Genomic DNA, 13633 nt, shown 5'->3' with positions numbered 1-13633 from the left:
AGCTCCGCCACTTGTCTGCTGTGTGACCTGGGGCAAGCCACTCTTCTATACCTCAGTTACCTCATCTGTAAAACGGGGATTAAGATTGTGAAGCCCACGGGGGACAACTTGATTACCTTGTATCTGCCCTTGCATTTAGAACAGTGTTTGGCACATAGTAAGCCCTTAAATACCATAATCATTATTATTACTGAGCACTTATATATGCAGGGCACTGTACTATGAGCTTGGGAGAGTACAATAGAACAATAAAAAGATGCCCTGCCCACAGGGAGCTTACAGTCTAGAGGAAACTGCATGCTGAAATTGTAGCTACGCAAATCAAAAAAAAAAAAAAAGTACTTGACACACAGACCATGAAGCTGCACATGGGACAGGGACTGTGTCTGACCTGATTAACCTGCATCTAACCCAGCGCTTAGAACAGTGCTTGGCACACAGTAAGCGCTTACTAAATCCCGTAATCGGCACACTTGCGATCCAACCATTACGTTTGGTACATGAGGGAGTGGGAAGATACCAAAGAATTATAGTTATGGTATTTGTTATATTAGTATACTTTACCTATAATAATTACAGTCTTCTGGATTTACTTTGCTCATTTCTTCCTAAGACTTCCAAGTCCTTGGACCCATTCTGCCGGTGATTCGCTCTCATCTGTCCCGAATAAGAGACAGAAGCCCCAGAAGGGCTAACTTTTGTTCAGAATCGATCAATGGGATTTATTGAGCGCTCCAAAGCGCTGAATGAGGTGAGGACGAGAGAATAAAATTAGTAGACATGATTCCTATCCACAAGGAGCAGTGTGGCCTAGTGGAGCAAGCACGGGCCTGGGAGTCTCCCCCGATTAGACTGTGAGCCCGTCACTGGGCAGGGATTGTCTCTGTTGCCGAACTGTCCATTCCAAGAGCTTAGTACAGTGCTCTGCACATAGTAAGTGCTCAATAAATACTATTGAATGAATGAATGCACGAATGAGTCAGAAAGACCTGGGTCTTGTCTGCCTTGGATCCATCTCCTCTCCCAGCGCTCCCCCGGCACTTATGTACTTACATGGAATTTATTTATACTAACGTCTCCCGTCTCCCTCCCTCCCGCTAGACCGTAAGCTCCCTGTGGGCAGGGAAAGTGTTTATTGTTCTCTTGTACTCTCTCAAGTGCTTAGGACAGTGCCCTGCACACAGTAAGCGCTAAATAAATGAATGACTAAATGTGATGAGCCCTGTATCTGACCCCAGTTTAGCACCTGACTTACTGAAGACTGGAAGTTCCCCTTTTTTATGGTATTTGTCAAGCGCTTATTGTGTGCCAGGCACTGGGGTGGATACAAGGTAATAAGGTTGGACACAGTCCACATCCCACGTGGGGCTCACAGTCTTAATCCCATTTTCCAGATGAGGGAACTGAGGCGGAGAGAGGTGAAAAGACTGGCTCAAGTTCACATGGCAGACAAGTGCCCAAGGCAGCATTAGAACCCAGGTCCTCTGACTTCCAAGCCTAGGCTCCTTCCACTAATAATAATGATGGTACTGGTTAAGCACTTACTATGTGCCAAGCACTGTTCTAGGCACTGAGGTAAATAAAGTTAGTCAGGTTGGACACAGTCCCTGTCCCACATGGGGCTCACACTCTTAATTCCCATTTTAGAGAGAAGGTCACTGAGGCCCAGAGAAAGGAAATGACTTGCCCAAGGTCACATAGCAGACATGCAGCAGAGCAGGATTGGAACCCAGATCCTTCTGACTCTCAGGCCCGGGCTCTATCCACTAGGCCATGCTGCTTTTCCAAACGAAGAAATCCATCAGCCTCTACCCTATCCTAATCTTTTTCAACTTCTCAGCTGCCTTTGCCACTGTTGACCATCTCCAAGTCCTTTTTTTTTGACTCAGTTCCCTCATCTGTAAAATGGGGATTAAGACTGTGAACCGCATGGGGGACACAGACCTTGGCCCACCTGATTACCTTGTATCTATCCCAGTGCAGCTTAGAACACGTAGTGAACGCTTAAACACCACCACAATTATTATCATTATTACTCTGTGCCTCCATTTCTTCCACTGTAAAATGGGGATTCACTTCCTGTTCTCCCTCCTAAACTGTAAGCCCCACGTGGGACATAATAATAATAATTATGGTATTTGTGAAGCGCTTACTATTTGCAAAACACTGTTCTAAGCGTTGGGGTAGATACAAGGTAATATGGTTGTCCCGTGTGGGGCTCACACAGTCTTCATCCCCATTCTACAGATGAGGGAACTGAGGCCCAGAAAAGCAAAGTGACTTGCCCAAAGTCACACAGCCGACAGGGGACGGAGCCTGGATCAGAACCCACGACCTCTGACTCCCAAGCCCGGACTCCTTCCACGTTGAGCCACGCTGCAACGTGTCTTCTAACACTTTTGTGTTCCTTCAAGCGATTAGTACAGTGTACCACACACAGTATGCACTCAATAAACACCACTGATTAACTGATTCTTGGCCTCCCATCTTCCCTATCTATGAAGTGGTCCCTCACTCATTTTTTTTAATGGAAAAAAATAAAATCACATTTGGTAACAGGGGCATGGAGGTCTTCCAGAGAGGTTTTGGGGGATGTAAAGGGCTCATTTAATCGACTGAAGAATGGTTTTCTTGTTGGTTGGAGCTGAAAGGCACAGACATCTGCAGAAGAGACAATCACCTGTTTTACGCCTCTGCCCAGAGACGGGGCAGCTGGGATTTTTTTTTTATGCTATTTGTTAAGCGCTTCCTATATAATGATGGCGTTTGTTAAGCGCTTACTCTGGGTCAAGCACTGTTCTAGGCACTGATGCCAGGCACTTTTCTAAGTACCGGGGTAGCTACAAGATAATCAGGTTGGACCCAATCCATGTCCCACATGGCTTCCCCATTTTACTGATGAGATGACTGAGGCCCAGAGGATGCTGATGATGATATTTGTTAAGCGCTCACTCTGTACCGGGCACTGTACTAAACGCTGTGGTGAAGTGGAGTGACACAGCATTTATGTCCAAATCTGTCATTTTTTTCTACTCATGTCTGTCTTCTCTATTATATTTCATTCATTTGGTAGTATTTTTTGAGCACTTACTATGTGCAGATCACTGTACTAAGCGCTTGGAATGTACAATTCTGCAATATTTGTTAAGCGCTTACTATGTGCCAAGCACTGTTCTAAGCACTGGGGTAGATACAGGGTAATCAGGTTGCCCCACCTGGGGCTCACGGTTTTAATCCCCATTTTACAGATGAGGCAACTGAGGCATCGAGAAGTGAAGTGGTTTGCCCAAGGTCAAACAGCAGACGAGTGGCGGAGCCTGGATTAGAACCCATGTCCTCTGACTCCCAAGCCCGGGCTCTTTCCACTAAGCCACGCTGCTTCTCGTGGTGGGCAAGGAATGTGTCCGTTTATTGTTATACTGAACTCTCCCAAGTGCTTAAAACAGTGCTCTGCACACAGTAAGCGCTCAATAAATACAACTGAATGAACGAACCCAGGTCCTTCTGGCTGTGTCAGTGCCAGGGGGCGGCGGAAGGAACCCCAAAACCCCTCGTGCGCCCTGCAATGGAGTGCCTTTTTCCAGCCTCTCTCTTCACCTCCATTCAGCTGGAAATCCCTAGCCTCAGGCTCCCTCCCTACCCTCAGACCTGATGCCAACCTTAATGAGACTCTTTTATGATAATACGTGGGTTTTTAATAGAACGCTTGGAGAGCGGCTGAAAGAGGGCAGCTCAACACCAGCCACGAGGCAGCCATCTGGTTTTCCAGTTCATTTATTCTGTAGTATTTATTGAGCGCTTCCTATGTGCAGAACACTGTATTAAGCACTTGGAATGGACAATTCGGCCACAGGCAGAGAGCATCCCTGCCCAACGACGGGCTCGCAGTCTAATCGGGGGAGACAGACAAAAACAATAACAATAAATAGAATCAAGGGGATGTACACCTCATTAACAAAATAAATAGGGTAACAAAAATATATACAAATGAGCACATCATTAGGATGGGGAGTATGCAGCAGTATCTACTGAGCGCCTACGCAGCACGGAGAACCCTGAACTAGCCTATTTGGAGATTGAGGGTTTGCCCTGGATTAAAACACAGGATCAAAGTCACGCAGAGGCTGGGGATGGGATATGGGGGAAAACAGTAGGGGGAAAGATAGACCACCACTCTCCCCATCCTCAGTGCCCCAGTTAAAAGAAAAAAAACCATCTCCTCCAGGAAGCCTTCCCTGACTAATCCCTCATCTCCCATCTTACTTTCCCCTCCTTCTGCATCACGTCCATCTAAGCACTTGATTTTTCACCCTATAGATTTACATAAACACATCCTATTCTCTTTTATTCACTCTAGCCTGGAAGCCAGTTGTGAACAGGGAACGTGCCTACCTACTCTGGTACACTGCACTCTTCCAAGCGCTTGGTACAGCGCTCTGCACACAGTAAGCGCTCAATAAATACCATTCATCGATTGATAAAAACCAATCCAATCCAACCCACCTGGAGTTCCCTAGTAAGAGGCTGGGTCTCTCCCCTTCCCTGACACTCACTGCTGACCCCTCCCAACCTAGCTTTCTTAGGGCGGGAGTGGGGCGAAGACAATCAATCGGATTTATTGAGATCTGTTTGAGATTGAAACCAGGGAAGAAGAATAGAAGAAATCAATCAGTCGTATTTCTCAAGCACTTACTCTATGCAGAGCACTCCAATAGGACAAATCTCACTGAAGGCCCATCTCCTCCAAGAGGCCTTCCCTGAAAAAGCCTCCCTTTCCTCATCTCCCACTCCCTTCCGACTTCCTCCCTTTGTTCTTCCCCTCTCATTCATTCGATTAGATTTATTGAACGTTTACTGTGTGCAGATTGCTGTACTAAGCGTTTGGAAAGTACAATAGGTCCATATCTGTCGTTTATTTCTATTAATGTCTGTCTCCCCTTCTAGACTGTAAATTCGTTGTGGGCAGGGAATGTGTCCGTTTATTGTTGCACTGTCCTCTCCTAAGCGCTTTGTACAGTGCTCTGCACACAGTAAGTGCTCAATAAATCCCATTGAATGAACAGAATCAGCAGACACATTCCCTTCCCCTAAAGAGCTTAAAGTCTAGAGGGGGAAAATTAACAAGTGTTAACCCTAAAGGGGATTTTGAAAATGCCCTGAGGAGAAAACCAAAGCTAACACATACCCAAACTAGATGCAAATCAATCCGTGGTATTTCATGCATTCATTCAATTGTATTTCCTGAGCACTTACTGTGTGCAGAACACTGTGCTAAGCGCTTGGAAACTACAATACAGCAATAAAGAGAGACAATCCCAGCCCACAAAGGGCTTAAAGTCCATTTATTGAGCGCTTACTCCAGGCTACAAAACGCTCTTGGGGGAGTGCAGTATAACAGAACTCATTCAATCTTATTCACTGAGCTCTTACTGTGTGCCTTAAAGCACTGTACTAAGCATACTAAGAGTTGATAGACACCATCCCCGTCCGCCACGAGTTTAGGATTGGGGCAGATTTCATTTCCCCAAAATCGACAGAAAAAGCGATCATCCCAGGAGGGGCCGGTCTGATGAAAAAGCAGCATGGTTTAGTGGAAAGAGCCCGGACTGAGGAGTCTGAGGTCGTGGGTTCTAATCCGAACTCTGCCACTTGTCGGCTGTGTGACTTTGGGCACTTCACTTCTCTGTTCCTCAGTTACCTCATCTGTAAAATGGGGATGGAGACTGTGAGCCCCACGTGGGACAACCTGATCACCTTGTATCCGCCCCTAGGGTTCAGAACAGTGCTTCGCACCGATTAGACTGTGAGTCACTGGGCAGGGATTGTCTCTGTTGCCGAATTGTACATTCCAAGCGCTTAGTACAGTGCTCTGCACATAGTAAGCGCTCAATAATTAATATTGAATGAGTAAACGCTTAACAAATACCATCATCACATAGTGCCTAACAAATATCATGATTATTATTAAGAAGGAGACCCAGGTGAGATAAATTCGGGTTCCCAGTCAAGGGTGATGGGATTAGCTCAAAGGTTTTGAAGGCCTGCCAGGTTTTGCACTGATGAGTCACCGCCTTTCGGTTCCCAATCCAACAACTCCTAGACAGTTGCAACACAGTCCCCGGATTGTTGAGTTTGCAATCTCAACATTTTGTTTGTTTCTCAAACTTCCTTTGGAGGCCGGTCCCCCCCCCCACCTCCCCTCCGTCCACCAGTTCACCAGAAAACCTGAATACAAAGGCGACCAAAAAGTTTCTGGGCACCAGGCACACCTTCCTGACTATTTTTCCAGCACCGGGAAGCATTAAACCCGACACTTTTTATGGAATCGACAGCCCCTCTTGGCTACTCCGCTCTGCTCTCCCAGGCCCTGTAGACTTTGAGCTCGTTCTGGCAGGGAATGTGTCTACCAGCTCTGTTGGATGGAGTCAGAAGGTCATGGGTTCATGCATTCATTCAATTGGGCGCTTACTGTGTTCAGAGCACTGTACTAAGCGCTTGGAAAGTACAATTCGGCACCAAATATGAGACAATCCCTACCCAACAACGGGCTCACAGTCTAGAAGCGGGGAGACAGAAAACCAAACAAAAACAAGTCGACATGTCTGCTGTGTGACCTTGGGCAAGTCGCTTCCTTTCTCTGGACCTCAATTACCTCACCTGTGAAATGGGGATTAAGAGCGTGAGCCTTTTGTGGGACAGAGACTGTGTCCAACCTGACTACCTTGCACCTACCCCAGGGCTTAGAACAGTGCTTGGCATTCATTCATTCAATCGTATTTATTGAGCGCTTACTGTGTGCAGAGCACTGGACTAAGCGCTTGGGAAGTACAATTCAGCAAGAAATAGAGACAATCCCTGCCCACAACGGGCTCACATGGCACTTAATAAGTACCATCATTATTATTATTACTCTCCCAAGTGCATAGTGCTCTGCACACAGTAAGCACTCAAATACTTACCGATTGTTCTTCCCAAAAGTACCACCTGCACCTAAGATTCTTTCCAGGACCCTGGGTGGAAGCCCCGGGGGGCTCAGCAAAGTCCAGTATCCAAGACTGGCTAAGGGTCAGCAAGGTGGGAAATGAGGCATGGTATTCATTCATTCATTAGTATTTATTGAGCGTTTACTATGTGCAGAGCACTGTACTAAGTGCTTGGAATGGACAATTCGGCAACAAATAGAGTCAATCCCTGCCCACTGACGGGCTTATATAAGACGGTTACCTCGGAGGTGGAAGAGGAGGAATAGTCTCTGATGAAAACCTACCGAAGCCCAAGACATTCCAAGACATTCCCTGCCCACGAGGGGTTTACAATCTGACGTGGAGGCAGACTGACTTTGGAATATTTAAATGGCCAGACAGGTGGACAGGGTGGTCATGAATAAATCAAGATAGGAATACGCATCCAGTCCTTAGATTGACCAGATTCTCCCACCAGGGCATGGAAGAGCAAGCTCTTAATACAGTGCCTGGCACACAGAAAGTGCTTAACCAAAAACTCAGAGTCGAAAAATAGCATTTATTAAGCACTGAACTATGTGCAGAGCAGTCATTCATATGTTCAATTGCATTTATTCGTAATAATAATGGTTTTTGTTAAGGGCTTACTCTGTGCTAAGCATTCATTCATTCAATCGCATTTAAGGAGAGCTTACTATGTGCAGAGCACTGTACTAAGCGCTTGGAGTGTACAGTTCGGCAACAGATAGAGACAATCCCTGCCCAAAAACAGGCTCACAGTCTAAACGGGGGAGACAGACAAGAAAACAAAACAGAACACTGTTCTAAGCGCCGGGGTGGATACAAGCTAATCAGGTTGTCCTATATGGGGCTCACGGTCTTCAATCCCCATTTTACAGATGCGGTAACCGAGGCCCAGAGAGGTGAAGCGACTTGCCCAAGGTCACACAGCAGACAAGTGACGAAGCTGGGATTAGAACCCACGACCTCTGACTCCTAAGCCCGGGTTCTTTCCACTAAACCACATTGCCTTGAGCGCTTACTGCGTGCAAAGCATTGTACTAAGCGCTTGGGTGAGGACAACAGACACATTCCCCGACCTAAGCCTCTCTAGACTGTAAGCTCAACGTGGGCAGGGACTGTGTCTCCCAACTCTGTTCTACTGTCCTCTCCCAAGCGCTTAGTACAGTGCTCTGCACCTAGTAGGCGCTCAAAAAGTACAGCTGTTCGAGCGAATACCCAGGTAGGAATTAGACAACGGTCCTTGTGACTGGGGAGGGGCCCTCACCACCTAAGAGGCGAACCTCTGCTGATTTAGGACAGTGTGTCCCACCCAAGGACAAACACCCTGACTCCCTTAGGAGTTCTGTACGTTTAGGTTAAGGTCCCGCCCGTTGCCAACAAGAAACAGAAAAGCTTTCGAGCAAGGCAAACCCCCAGTTTAAGGAGGGCATTGTCTCTATTCCCGATAAACCCAGCCAGGGGCCTCGACCCTATCTGCAAAGTTAGAACACTATTCATTCATTCCATCGTATTTATTGAGCGCTTACTGTGTGCAGAGCACTGTCCTAAGCGCTTGGAATGGACAATTCGGCAAGAGAGAGAGACAATCCCTGTCCAACAAAGGGCTCACAATCTAAAAGGGGGAGACAGACAGCAAAACAAGTAGTCGGGCGTCAATGCCATCAAGATAAATAGAATCACAGATATAGACACGTCATTAATAGAGTAATAAATAACATAGAGAAATATACACAAGGGTTGTGGGGTGGGGAAAGGGGGTAGGGCAGGGTGGGAAACCTCTGAAAGGGAGAATAGTGGGGGGGGGGGGGAATCCAAGACAGACCCTTAAAAGATCTGACTGAAAAAGCCCCTCCGTCCAAGACACCGCCCTAAAAGTGGGCCAGCTGAACCCAGAATTCACAAAGCAGCCGGGTGTGGGAATGGGAGAAGCGGGAGGGGGTTTCTCTCCAAGTGAGTGTGGGGAGGTTGTTTTGTTGTTTTTTTAAAGCCAAGACACCCCAGTGGAATGGGGTGGGTGGACCCCAGGGACTCCCTATTTCGTCCCGGCTGGTGCAGGGGATGGGGATGGGGGGATGGGGAGGCCTCCCCTTTCAGATCTGGGGGGCTGGTGGGATGGGGGTGCGATGAGGGTGAGAGAAGGGTGGGGAGGGGGATGCCTCCTCTTTCCGATCTTGGGGGGGCTGGAGGGATGGGGAATGGGAAAATAGGGTGGGATGGGGGTGGGAAAGGGGTGGGAGAAGAGTGGGGTGGAGGGGGATGCCTCCTTTTTCCGACCTGCGGGGGAGCTGATGGGAGGGGGAAGGGGAGATGGGGTTGGGATGGGGGTGGGATGGGGGTGGGAGAAGGGGATGTCTCCTCTTTCCGACCTTGGGGGAGGGGGTCTGGTGGGATGGGGAATGGGAAGATGAGGGGGGAATAGGGGAGGGATGGGGGGGATCGGGTGGGATGGGGGTGGGAGAAGGGCTGGGGGGGGGGGGCTCCCCAATCCCCTCCACGACGTGCAGACTGCCCTCCCCGCAAAGCTGCGGTCTTCCCTGCGGCCGTGCCCCGAGGGGTGTTTGGGGGCCAGTCCTTGGGCGCCCCTCCCCCTTTGGGCATGCGCAGTGGGACGGGGGGGGCACCCGCCTGCGCCCCCCCCGCGGTGCAGAGGGCTGGGGGGCCCCGAGCCCAGGACTCACCTGGGGCGGAGGAGGGATCAGGCCGGGCTCCGCGCTGCTGCGAGCTACGGCTGCTGTTGCTGCTGCGATCAGCTGCGATCCCGCAGCCTCCCGCACCTGTCGGCGGCGGAGAAGGTAACCCCGCCCCGCCCCGCCCCGCCCGGCCCCGCCCCCCGCGCGCCCCCGCCCCCCGGGAGCGCGCACGCAAAGCCACGTTCTCCCCTCGGCGGCGCGCTCCTCGCCCCCTCCCACACGTGCGCGCCGCCGTCGTGCGTGCGTCCCGCCTCGCGGGCGGCGCATGCGCCAGGCCGAGCCAGGTGGCGCCGTCTCCTCCCTTAGTCATTCATTCAGGCCTGCTGACTCAGCGCTTTTTGGGTGCGGAGCGCTGTGCTAAGCGCTCGGAAACGACAGTTGGGCCACAGATAGAGACAATCCTTGCCCCATAACGGGCTCACGGTCTAGACTCTGCCCCGTGTCAGCTGGGGGACTGTGGGCAAGTCACTTCACTTCTCTGGGCCTCAGTTCCCTCATCTGTCAAATGGGGATGAAGACTGGGAGCCTCACGTGGGACAACTTGATTACCCTCTATCTACCCCAGCACTTAGAACAGTGCTGTGCACATAGTAAGCGCTTAACAAATACCAACATTATGATTATTCTCTTCCTCTGTGCCTCAGTTCCCTCATCTGTCAAATGGGGATAAAGACTGGGAGCCTCACGTGGGACAACCTCATTCCCCTGCATCTCCCCCAGTGCTTAGAACAGTGCTCTGCACACAGTAAGCACTTAACAAATACCAACATTATTATTATTATTATTCACTTCTCTGTGCCTCAGTGACCTCATCTGTAAAATGAGGATGAAGACTGGGAGCCTCACGTGGGACCACCTGATGACCCTGTATCTCCCCCAGCGCTTAGAACAGTGCTCTGCACTTAGTAAGCGCTTAACAAATACCAACATTATTATTAGAAGCAGCCTGGCTCAGTGGCAAGAGCCCGGGCTTGGGAGTCAGAGGTCATGGGTTCTAATCCTGGTCCTGCCATCTGTCAGCTGTGTGACTTTGGGCAAGTCACTGCACTTCTCTGGGCCTCAGTTACCTCATTTGGAAAATGGGGATTAAAAACTGCGAGCCCCACATGGGACAACCTGATCACCTTGTGTCCCCCCCCCAGCGCTTAGAACAGTGATTTGCACATAGTAAGTGCTTAAATGGCAACATTATTATTTTTATTTGAAGGGGAGACAGCAAAACAAAACAAATAGGTCAGTCTACGCTCCCACGCAGCTTAAAGTGGATGAACCGCGGGACTCCATTCATTCGTTCCCTCCAAAGTGTTGATTGAGCGCTTACTCTGCGCAGAGCACTGTACTAGAGAAGCAGCGTGGCTCAGTGGAAAGAGCAGAGGTTTAGGAGTCAGAGGTCATGGGTTCTAATCTAGACTCCGCCACCTGTCAGTTGTGTGATTTGGGGCAAGTCACTTGCCTTCTCGGGGGCCTCAGTTACCTCATCTGTAAAATGGGGATTAAGACTGAATGTATTCTAATCCTGGTTGATCTGTAATTTATTTCTATTAATGTCTGTCTCCCTCTCTGGACTATAAGATCATTATGGGCAGGGTAGGCATCTGTTATATTGTACTCTGCTAAATGCTCGGTACACTAGATCTGGCCTTTGGGGGAGAGAATTATTGTTAGCCATTTTATCATCACCTACCTGTGCAATCATTAATTAACTACAATATCTCACCTAGCATAGTAATAATAATGGTGAGATTTTGTCAGGTTCTTACCATGAACTGAGCACTGAGCTTTAGCCTCCAAGTAGAGGCAACGTAATGATAATAATAATGATGATGGTATTTGTTAAGCGCTTTCTATGTGTCAAGCACTGTTCTAAGCACTGGGGTAGTTAGAAGGTCATCAGGTTGTCTCACGTGGGGCTCACAGATTTAATCCCCATTTTACAGATGAGGTAACTGAGGCACAGAGCAGTGAAGCGACTTGCCCGAGGTCACAAAGCTTGATAATGGGCGGAGCCGGGATCAGAGGCCAAGATCTCTGACTCCCAAACCCGTGTTTCTTTCCGCTACGCCACCCTGTTTCTCGGCCATAATCAGATCGTACATAGTCTCTGTCCCTCGTGGGGCTCAGAGCCAAGAGGGAGGGGGAACAAGAATTCAATCCCTGTTTTACATGGGAGGAAACTGTTACAGAGGAAGGGAAGTGACTGGCCCAAGGGCACACTGCAGGCAAGTGGTGGAACCAGGATTAGAGCCCAGGACTCCCAAGCCCGTGCTCTTTCCTCATCTGGAAAATGTAAGGTCGTTGTGGGCAGGGAATGTGACTGTTTAATGTTGTATCGTGCTCTCCCAAGCGCTTAGTACAGTGTTCTGCAAACAGTAAGTGCTCATTAAATACAATTGAATAAATGAATGAATTCAATACCTGTTCTCCCTCCTACTTAGACCGTGAGCCTCATGTTGGACAGGGATTGGGTCTGACCAGATTATGTTGTCTCTACCCCAGTGCTTAGAACAGTGCTTGACACAAAGTAAGTGCTTGACAAATGTATTAATAATAATAATAAGTGACATCAGCCTCACTTTAGAAAACTGGAATGGTACACAGATTTAAGTCAACTCCAGGAAGATACTGATTTGCTAGACGGTCTTCTCCCAGTGCAAAGAGATTAGCCTCCATGCCATTCTAAATCCTAAATGGATGCCATCTTTGGAGAAGCAGCATGGTATAATGGAAAGAGCATGGATTTGGGAGTTAGAGGACCTGAGTTCTCATCCCAGCATTCCCACTTCTCTGCTGTGGGCCTTTGGGAAATTCACTTCTCTGGGTCTCAGTTTCCTCGTCTGGAAAATGGGGACTAAATGCTCTTCTTTCCTACCTAGATTGGGAGCCCCAAATGGGACGGGATCTCTGTCCAATATCATTATCTGTGTCTACCTCCAATGCTTAGCACAGTGCTTGACCCATCTTCTTCATCCTCAAGTGCCGTCGAGTCGTTTCCGACCCATAACGACTCCATGGACACACCCTCTTCAGGACGTCCCACCTTCTGTCATAAAGTCCTTATGGTACATGTGTATCCATAGATTATTCTTGGTATAGATATGGAAGAGGTTTACCATTGCCTCCTTCCACGCAGTAAAAACTTGAGTTTCTGTCGTTGTCTTTGATTAACATTTTGATCACCCACCACAGGTGAATATCGGCACTTCAGCTTAGACCTTTCCATTATTATTATTATTATATGCCGTCGAGTCGTTTCCGATTCATAACGAATCCATGGATATACTTTCTCCAGAACGTCCCGTACTCTGCCATAACCAGCAACCTTTCTAAAAGTTCTTCCGTTATCGTCGTTCCGGTCTCTATCCACCTAACTGCGGGTCCGCCTCTTCCGCATTTTCCCTGGGCTTTTCCTAGCGGTAGCGTCTTCTCCAGAGAATTAATTCTCCTGAATATGTGTCCAAAATATGCTAAACCGAGTCATTTGGCCTTCCCAAGACCACTTTGGTTTAATTTGCTCCAAAATCCATTTGTTTGTTTTTCAGGCAGTCCATGTTATTCGCCAAAGCCTTCTCCAACACCACATTTCAAAAGAATCGATGTTCTTTCTATCCCGCTTTTTTCACTGCCCAGCTTTCGGATCCGTACTCTGTCACTGGAAACGCCACAGAGTTGACAGTTTGTATTTCTGTGGCAGTTGTAACATCAGCACATTTCATGACTCTTTCCGGGCTCTTCGTAGCAAGTCTTCCTAACATTAATCTTCGGTTTCGGGTAACACTATCTGGCAGAGCTCTAACTTTCATCAGCATGCGAAACTCTTGTACCACGATAAGGCTTTGATTTATAGTCAGCGCTTAACAAGTAGCACCGTTAATATTATTATTAGTAGTAGTAATCAAAAAATGGGAATTCAGTACCTGTTCTCTCTCCTACTTTGACTGTGAGCCCCATGTGGGACAG

General features: G+C 48.5%; 1 protein-coding gene across 2 annotated transcripts in view; it reads right to left on the bottom strand.

Annotated features, from left to right (window-relative positions):
• Positions 1-9782, bottom strand: part of LIMA1 (LIM domain and actin binding 1) — a 54860-nt gene extending 45078 nt beyond the window's left edge. For both annotated transcript variants that reach the window (XM_029073843.2, XM_029073845.2), the window contains exon 1: positions 9665-9782. The gene's annotated coding sequence lies outside the window, so the exon portion shown is untranslated. The remainder of the gene's footprint in view (positions 1-9664) is intronic.
• Between the last annotated feature and the right edge of the window lie 3851 nt (positions 9783-13633).

This window comes from Ornithorhynchus anatinus, chromosome 10 (genome assembly GCF_004115215.2).
Source record: "Ornithorhynchus anatinus isolate Pmale09 chromosome 10, mOrnAna1.pri.v4, whole genome shotgun sequence".
NCBI classification, from domain to species: domain Eukaryota; kingdom Metazoa; phylum Chordata; class Mammalia; order Monotremata; family Ornithorhynchidae; genus Ornithorhynchus; species Ornithorhynchus anatinus.
This window is presented reverse-complemented; position numbering and strand designations above follow the sequence as displayed.